This window comes from Contarinia nasturtii, unplaced genomic scaffold, assembly GCF_009176525.2.
Source record: "Contarinia nasturtii isolate CC-2019 unplaced genomic scaffold, AAFC_CNas_1.1 Cnas_scaffold_695, whole genome shotgun sequence".
Lineage (NCBI taxonomy): Eukaryota > Metazoa > Arthropoda > Insecta > Diptera > Cecidomyiidae > Contarinia > Contarinia nasturtii.
This window is the reverse complement of record NW_022198046.1, coordinates 7,058,364-7,067,139: the sequence shown is the minus strand read 5'-3', so window position 1 is coordinate 7,067,139 and position 8,776 is coordinate 7,058,364. Positions and strand designations below refer to the sequence as shown.

At 33.8% G+C, this 8,776-nt stretch overlaps 1 protein-coding gene across 2 annotated transcripts in view; it reads left to right on the top strand.

Annotated features, from left to right (window-relative positions):
* Positions 1 to 1,870: 1,870 nt before the first annotated feature.
* The window catches only part of LOC116340689 (protein expanded), a 29,914-nt gene continuing 23,008 nt past the window's right edge, over positions 1,871 to 8,776 (top strand). Inside the window, exons 1-2 of one of the 2 annotated variants that reach the window (XM_031767307.1) lie at positions 1,871 to 3,226; positions 3,359 to 3,856. The gene's annotated coding sequence lies outside the window, so the exon portion shown is untranslated. Of the gene's footprint in view, positions 3,857 to 8,776 lie in introns of both variants that reach the window. The other variant, XM_031767306.1, reaches the window with a different exon arrangement.

Here is an 8,776-nt window from a genome sequence, read left to right as displayed (position 1 = left end):
TAAATCCTGTTGATTAGGTCGGAAGTAAATAATGAAAATAAATACATTTATCGCAGTTCAATAATTTGCTTTATAAATTCGATCATAATATTGACAACAATATGAAGATTATGGTATGTTCATTACACAATTCGATTGAAAACAGAAGCACACCTCTTGGCTGTATGATTCCAAAAAAAAAATCGGTGTGTTTCACATATCGGAATGATGCGTGCGACAAGAGTACAGGCATGCGTAAGTTGCACTGTACTACACAACAAAGACCACGAGTTTTTGTTCTCGTGTACACATGCACCGACGTAAAAGAGAAACAAAACCCAAAAGGAGCATAAGAAAACGACAAGTTAGGAGCAGGAATGGAATGAAGTGAAGAGAGGAAAAACAACAAAAATCCATACTATACGTATGTACAAGTGTGGTGCTGCTACGAGAAAAAAAAATGCATTCCATTCCACATTGAAGCTCGTTGAATGTGTATAAAGCAGTATCGATTAAAAAGGTAAAACGAGACACAACGTAGCACAGAATGAACAATAACAACGATGCAATGTATACACATTCACATGCGCACACATGAAACAACTCACAGAATGAGAAGAATAGAGAAGGAATGAAACGAAGAAGAACTGAGCGGAGAAGAGCAAATCATGGCCGCCACAAATTTTAAATTCCATCTTTCATTCTCCCATTTTTCGACCAAAAAACATTCGTTGTACATTGAATTAATGACGGTCTTACGAAATGCGCGCAGGAAACCTCGAATCAAATAGAATGAGAGAGAGAGAGAGGGAGAGAGAGATAATTTTGGTGAAAAGTCTATCATTTCGAGATTTAGTTGAATTTTTGTCAAAGTAATGATTATCGTGAGTACAAATCCACGCAATTCTGATCAAAATGACAATGCATTTTAAATGTAGCAGTCACGAGTGTGGTGGTGAGCGGTCGTGCGCGCTCGCGCGCGAAGAATCTTACTGCTCACGCTCATCGTACAGATATTTGTAAAATTTGAACGGCGCGATAGTAAATGCATTTAATTTTCGGTTTTGGCTTTTAGCTTAACAAGCACTTAAGGAACGAGCGTGTTCACGATTGCGCTCGCAAGTTGCGCGATCACACCAACGAGCCTTTGAGATAAAAAGAGAACGATAGAGAATAAGAGAGGGAGAGCGAGAGAGAGCAGTTGAACACATATCAAATTGTACGTGTGCATACTTCACTGTCCAAATATTCAATGTCTTGAGAAGAACATCGAATGGAATTTTATTACCTATGTGCAACATAACGAGTAACGTGTATTCCATAAACATTAATATATGTGTATGTATACATGTATGCTGTCGTATATATAAAACAGTTCGAACTATGGTGACTATTTGTACTTTTGTTTTCTACATATTTCATTGCGCTTCATTTATTCCGATCGACGCGCGATCGCTTCCTCCGTTTCTTCGCCCCAATGTGCATACACACCGTGTGTTTGGAGTTTTCGAATTACTCAGTGTGTTGCTCATTTTTGTTGTTGTAGTATTCTAAGGCGAACCGAGGCACACTAAAAAAAACACATACAGTGAATTCAATCAAACATTCACACAGAAACGACGAAGAAAAAAAAACTCCACAAAATATTTCGAAGATAAAATGATACCAAACATCGAGAAAGAGAGAAAAAAAAACATTCAAAAGCGAAGAACAACATACACCACCGCGAAGAAATACTCAAAGAAATAACCAAAAACAACACAACGACATAACCAAATACAGGCAATACACAAACACGCACACAAGCACACGGCTGGCAACGGCAACGAACATTGCATGCATAGTGAAACGTCCAATGTATGGTGCGTGTTATTGGCAAAAGAACCACAACAAAGCGTCGCGTAGCTGCTACATACGGACAGTTGATGTGAGTTTGTCGAATGAAGCAGACACGCGATTACGATCGATGTACGTCAAGCACAAAAAAGCACACCAAGGGAAACACATACTGAACAACAACAACAACAATTACATCGACCGTATATCGTTGCAGTGCATTTCAATCGAAGTATAAATAATCGATGCATTTCTCACTTTGTAAATGAGTGAAGAACTAAAAAATAATAATAATTAAAATTGCAATTACGAATAATGTCTATGTGTATTTGACAACATTAAATGATTCAAAGTGACTGCCGGCAAAAGTTGGATCGTTTTCAACCCATTTGGATTAATTGTGTAGTTTTTATTATGTTATTTTGGTTTTGTGATAATTCGTTCGACAACCTGTTCGATTTGTGCAAAAAAAACTAGGAAAACAAACTTCGAACATCGAAACATTATTGGTGTTTTTTTCCATTTTGGTAGCAAGTAATTGTTGAGCTTATTTAAATCGAAAATTTTCGTTTTTTTTATTAAATCAACTTTTGATTACAAGTGATCACTCTCACGTGTTATGAAATTGGATTAAATTGTTTATACGGCCAAAATTCAAAGTGATATTATTTGCTGAGAGGAAAAATAAACTTTTCGAAATAAATGAACAAAAATCGATGACCCAAATTTCATTGATGTGATCTTTAAACAATTGATTTGAAATCGTTATCATTCGGTTATTTAATTCAATTGCTGAATTCCTCTAGAAATCGAAATTCGGGAAACAAAAACAACTAAACATTTTACATTCAAGTGAATGTTTTTTTTTTTCGGGTTTTCAAAATATTTATGACTTTGAACGTTTGCGAACAGTGAAATTTCCAACATTCAACTTGAATACATAACACTTGCATTTATGTATTCTGTGAATGTCAGCATAAACAAAGAAAACGAAGAAGAAAAAACGAAATTTACTTCAAAATTCATTTTTCGCATTCGATGAAAATTGCACATTACAGTGTATAAAAAAAGAAAAGAGAGAAAAAAAAGTGTACGGAATAAAAACAGCAATTTTCTTTGGAAAATAATTTGAAGAAATTAAAGTGAGGCCGAGCATAGATTGTGTCGTCGATGCCACGGTGTTTTGTTTGTTAGTTACATTTTTTTCTCTTCTGTTTGATATTGCGTTCCGCTCTCTTTCTACACCATTCATTCGCAGTAACGCCGTTTTTATTTAAACTAAATTAGGCTGGGTTGCAAGCTGCACTGACACTCACGCATCCCATACAACAGCAACAGCAATCACCGATCGTTCGATTTGTGTGAAGAAATAGCAACAACAACACCGTTCAAAAAACTACTTGAAGAACAGGTTATTTTCTCATTTTTCTCGATATATATGTATAATATTTACACACACGAAAGCGCACGCGAGACTCGCGTCTAGTTACTACTGCATTCAATAATATAAGCATATTTTTCATATCACATTGATACACAAAAGACACACCGAGCGTAAACAAATTGAATTGAACAAGAGCTATCGAAAAAGGGCGAAAGACAGAAAGAGAGAGCGAAATTAAGACAAAAAAAACATTGAAGAAAATTAAGCGGGATATTCAACGAACATATATTTCTCAAGCGGCTTTGAGTGAAATAAAAAAAAACCAATTTACTACGACGTCGACGGCGACAAAAACCACGTGAATTAAAAGTGCAAAGGAAACCCCCCAAAAAAACTAAAACTTATCGTTTTAATTAATCGTATATCGTGAGAACTAAAAGAATTCCGAGATTCAAGGAAACGATTCCTTCTTATTAAACGCTGATTCAATGTGGCCCAGTTGGCAATTGAATATATCGATTTGACTAAAATAGTGTGAACACAAGCAAAAAGAAAATTTATAACCATCGAAACATTGGTTATTCTTGGAACAATTATAAAAATACCACTGGATTATTGGATTATTTGACATTTTCGGGCTTAAAAAATACATAAATGGTAAGTAATTACGAATCAATTGAATTGGCTCTTTAATATTTTATAGAAACAATTGGCTTTTAATTTTTTCTCATTATTATTTGAAATAACAACAAATGACTTTCAATTTACCTATATACATGTATATTCCAATAAGAAGACGTGTGTTTTACAAAAAAAAGAGACACACATTCACAATAGAAACGGTTTTTCAATGCATTCAAAAGTGGTCACAAATGCAACAAGAAAATGTTCATTCTGTTGACTTGAAATTCGCAACTATTCGTCATCATTGAAATGTGTGTTGATTTGTATGAAGAAAAAAAATCGGTCGTTGGCGTATTCACACATACTTTCATTAACGTCGTGATTTTTTCTGTAATTCAAAATCTCGTCGCTGCCACCATCATCATCGTCATCCTATTACGAGTCTCTTCTTTTACATAAATGCTGCTTTAAAAAGTAAGATGAATTCAATATGAACGAAAGAAGAAGAAGAAGAAGAAAAAATGTATGCACCATTCTATAAAATGGTCTGTGGATATATCGATGTACGCGAGATCTTGAAACGCGTTTTCTCATTTTTATCACAGTTGCGCAGCTTGAACGCACTTTCAGTGCACCCTGTCACATTCCAACGAATTATTGGCGTTTAAAATAAATATCTGTTTCTTTCGTTTTATTTTTCTTTTCTTGATTCATTTCTTTCTCTCTACGTACAATCGAGCATGTATTTCTGTTGCTATTTCTTCTGCTGCTGCTGTTGCTGCTTATGTTGTGTGTGTATGTTTTCTCTCTTCTTCTCTCCTCTACTCCTCTTCGTTGAGCTATGGCAATATGGTCGCTTATGGCTGTGGAATTTCTATGTGTCTCTCTGTTCGTTCACTTGGCAATATATATGTGAACTACAAACTATACATCCACACGTTTACAACCATTCCATTCCACTTTAATTCCATATATACACACAGAAAGACCGCAATGGATATATGTATATAAATGTGAACGTGCAACAGAGAGCAAATATGCTCTGTGCTTGAATAACGTTGAAAAATTCGATCGAATAGCTTGTTGTTTTAAATACATTCTACCCATACATTGATGACGTACATTGAATAAGAGACGTATCCATGTTAATATAATAGCGTTTTTGTTGTTGTATTGGTTTCACATTCTTTTGATGGGTGTTCCACAAGAGCATGCACAACAATTCAATGCAATGAGCGCGCTCAACTCTTTGTTGCTTTGAATCAAAGCATTTTTTTTGTGTGTTTCATTTATCAAAAGTGTTCAATCCAATTGTGTGTTGTTTTTATTAAATTTTGATTATTGTGCCGGAATGCCCATGGAAGTAATAACAACGAATTTTAGAAATGCAATTCAAATGAGCTGACCTTTTTCCATCAAAATATTCATTCAATTGAGCATATATTTTGATGTATTTACACAACAAATCAACATCTGTGATACTATTTAATCAAATCCCCATAATAATCAATGAGTAAAAAAATGCATACTCATTTCTGGGCCAAATAAATGCAAACGACGCGTGTTAAACACAAATTAAATAGCTAACCACAAATAGATGAATTTATACCCAACTATTTTTGTTCTGCGCGTGCTCGATACATGATTATGATATTTGCATACGCGTAATTTCAATGATATTTCACAATTATGCATATTTTTCGTCGACACAAACCGTAATTCTTTCGAAATATTTTGTGCATACCAATGCGAATATGCGACTGTCATATGCCTACAACTTATAAATGACTTATATAAATACAAACGGCCTAATATTAATGTGTGTATGTTTTTTTTCTTCTTCACAATTTGTCGCACAGTTAACATTCGGCTTAGACGGATTTCAAAGCGACAGTCTATTCACGGTTTGGGTTAAAGCTTTTTTTTTTGTCTACGAACATATTACGCTATTAGCATATTACATTCACACAATTAAATAACACAAAAAACCACACAGCTATCGCTGATAATATTCTTGATTAAATTGAGCGAGCGATAAGCCGATAATATAGTTCCCTTGTGGCAAACAAACATTTTAGGAATTTGGTCAAAACTCAGCCGCTATTCGCAATAATCTAGCAACAGTTGTAAAATTGATGATTTAATTGATTTGACAAACATATTTTCAAACAATGTGCCACATTTTAAGTGAAGTAAAATGTGTGGTAATTTGAACGTTCAATGAACAAAGACGGCTTAATAGGGAATTGTTTAAGATATTAATGCAATCCTTCATGACACAAATATTGTTGTGCCGATTTGAATGTGTTAAAAAGCGACTAATTAGGATACACACTTAAATGATGTATCGTGTTCTACGTGCGCATACATTTTAATTGTGTTTTTCTCTTCACTGAATACATTTACCTAAATTGAAAGTGTTATTTGTTTGGCTTATTAATTCTTTTAACGCGTGCGCATTCCATCACAATTTTTTTACGAAAGATCGCTTACTGATTTCAATGCACAAAAATCTTTCAAAATGAATATAATGTAAACAATTAAATGTGGCTGACATTTTATGATAATTGATGCAATCATTCGTAAAATCTGTGCAAGCGGACTGTGTTAATTATTTTTGTGTTAATTTACCCAAAGAAAATTAAAAACAATTGATTTTGGTTGATTGGCCAAAAGAAAAGCAGGTCGATTGATATGGTTGCGCGACCCATCCATTAATTTGAAAAGGGCAAATGTGACATCCGCATCAATGCGACCGTGTTTATGCATGCGTAAGTGTATGCGTACTTTCAATAATTACACTGGAATGTGGAATGTGACTTTGAAACAAAAAAAAAACAATTTTTTTAGCACGATAATTGACATTATTTCGCACGCACTATTTATCAATGCGTCTGTTAAAACAATAAAACAGTATGATGTATGACAACAAAAATAGTAAATTCCATGAAATTGAGCCAATTTATAAATAGCGATTAATACGCGGAATTTATGATTTTGAATGAATTTATGATGCTTTCAATGTGTGTCGTGCAACATACAAACACGCGACCGAATTAAGTATTATTGAAAGTTGCCATTATTCTGGACGTGATCAAATGGGAAATCCAACGTTTCATTTTCGCACATATTTTAAATATTTTGGCAAAAATATTCACAGAAATATGTTGCTTCGAAAACAATTATGGTTTTTTTGATGTTGCAAAGAACTGTTAACAGCTCGTTACTTTGTAGTACATATGGAAATAGAAAAAAAACATCGTTCAACATGAATGACTAATGAATGAGCTGAAAAATGTTGGCGCTTTTAAAAACCTTGTAGCACCATGTCTTAAACAGAGAATTTTTTTCATAAAAAACGATTCTTTTATTACTTGTATGCAGTCATACTTGGTCAATGGTGTTGGTTACACTGTTATGTGTAAGAATTGTTAGCAGGGAGAGAGAGAGATAATCAAGGTAAAAAAACTCTAATGTGAATTGTCATAATGTATCTTATCGCCGTGATTTATTTACAATTTTAACAAACCATTTTAAAATCGATATATGTAGACGCACACGGATTTGGTAATGTGCTGATATAATTATTCATTTGACAGTGTGTATTTATTATTTGTAGATATTTGCAACATTATTATAATTATTCGTTTAGATGAAGTTTTTGGTTCTTTTTTCTCTCTCTTTATCATCTGAAATATTTCAATTGAAAAAATAGAGAGAAATACTCATGTACCGAAAATTGAGATAAACGGTATACATTTGATCACGATATGTTATTGAGCGACTGAATCAACTCGCAAGCATTTCCGGCATTTGCCTGCTCTCACTGTATACAGAAATGGAGGAATATTGTATAGTTGCCACTTTGATTATGCTCATTTTCACCTCGACCCAATGGGCTTGTGTATGCGCGTTCACCAGCACGCACAAGCCTATAAACACGTAAGCAAATCGAAATTACAGACTCGTAACGATATGATGATAAGTCGATTGCGGTGAATCACATTCCAATTTTACGTTCATATGTTTCCGATTGTGTACAAATTCAAAATGAAATTAACATTCCGATTTAATGATCGGTTACAAATGGCACGAATTGATCGTTCATATTTTTAAATAGTGCTCTTCCACTCAAGTACGATGATAGCTTGAAAATAAAAGCCTAATTGGTTGTTCAGTTGTTTGTTATTAGAAAAATTGTGCGTTTATATTCTTTTCATTCGATGAGTCATTTGAATGACGGAAGTTATCAAGCGATCCATTGCGATTAACCATCAATTTTTCAGCACAAGTGAATGAAAATTCATTGTGGGCGTTTTGAATTGATAATATTGCTGACTTCCATGATCCGCTTGTAATCACTTCATACAATGTTGTCAAAATTACTAGATGATGGAAAAGATAAACTTGAAAGAGAAAACGACTTATTCCAAAGATGTTTTTCTGTAAAAAACCAATTCTTTTGAAAGTAAAACGTTTCAAAACGTTCTGTTTTTGGCAGAAGTGTTGCGCATTTTAAATCGACGTTCAAAGACCAACACATTAACTTGTGTTATGAGTAATCGCATTTATATCAATTGTTGTGTTTATGAAACTTAAAAATGAGGAATTCATTCGACTTTTGACTGCTTTTTTAGGGGAACAACTATGAATTTTATTCATCAAATTCGCTCCATCATGATAGTTACCATTATGTTGTAACGTAAAAAGTCACCAAATTCGTTCAGAAAATACATTCTTTCAAGTTTGTACTGATAAAATGATTTTTCAGCATCATGCGTCAATATTCAATTTGCGTACTAAATACAGCAGTGCGATGGGATGAATGGCAAATGAAAAGGAATATGAACTATGTCTTGTTCTCCGATAACTTAAAATTTTCCATGAAAACATAATTTTGGTAGCCTCATTCCATTTAGTGAATCTTAAATGCTATCTAAAAGGAATGACGTG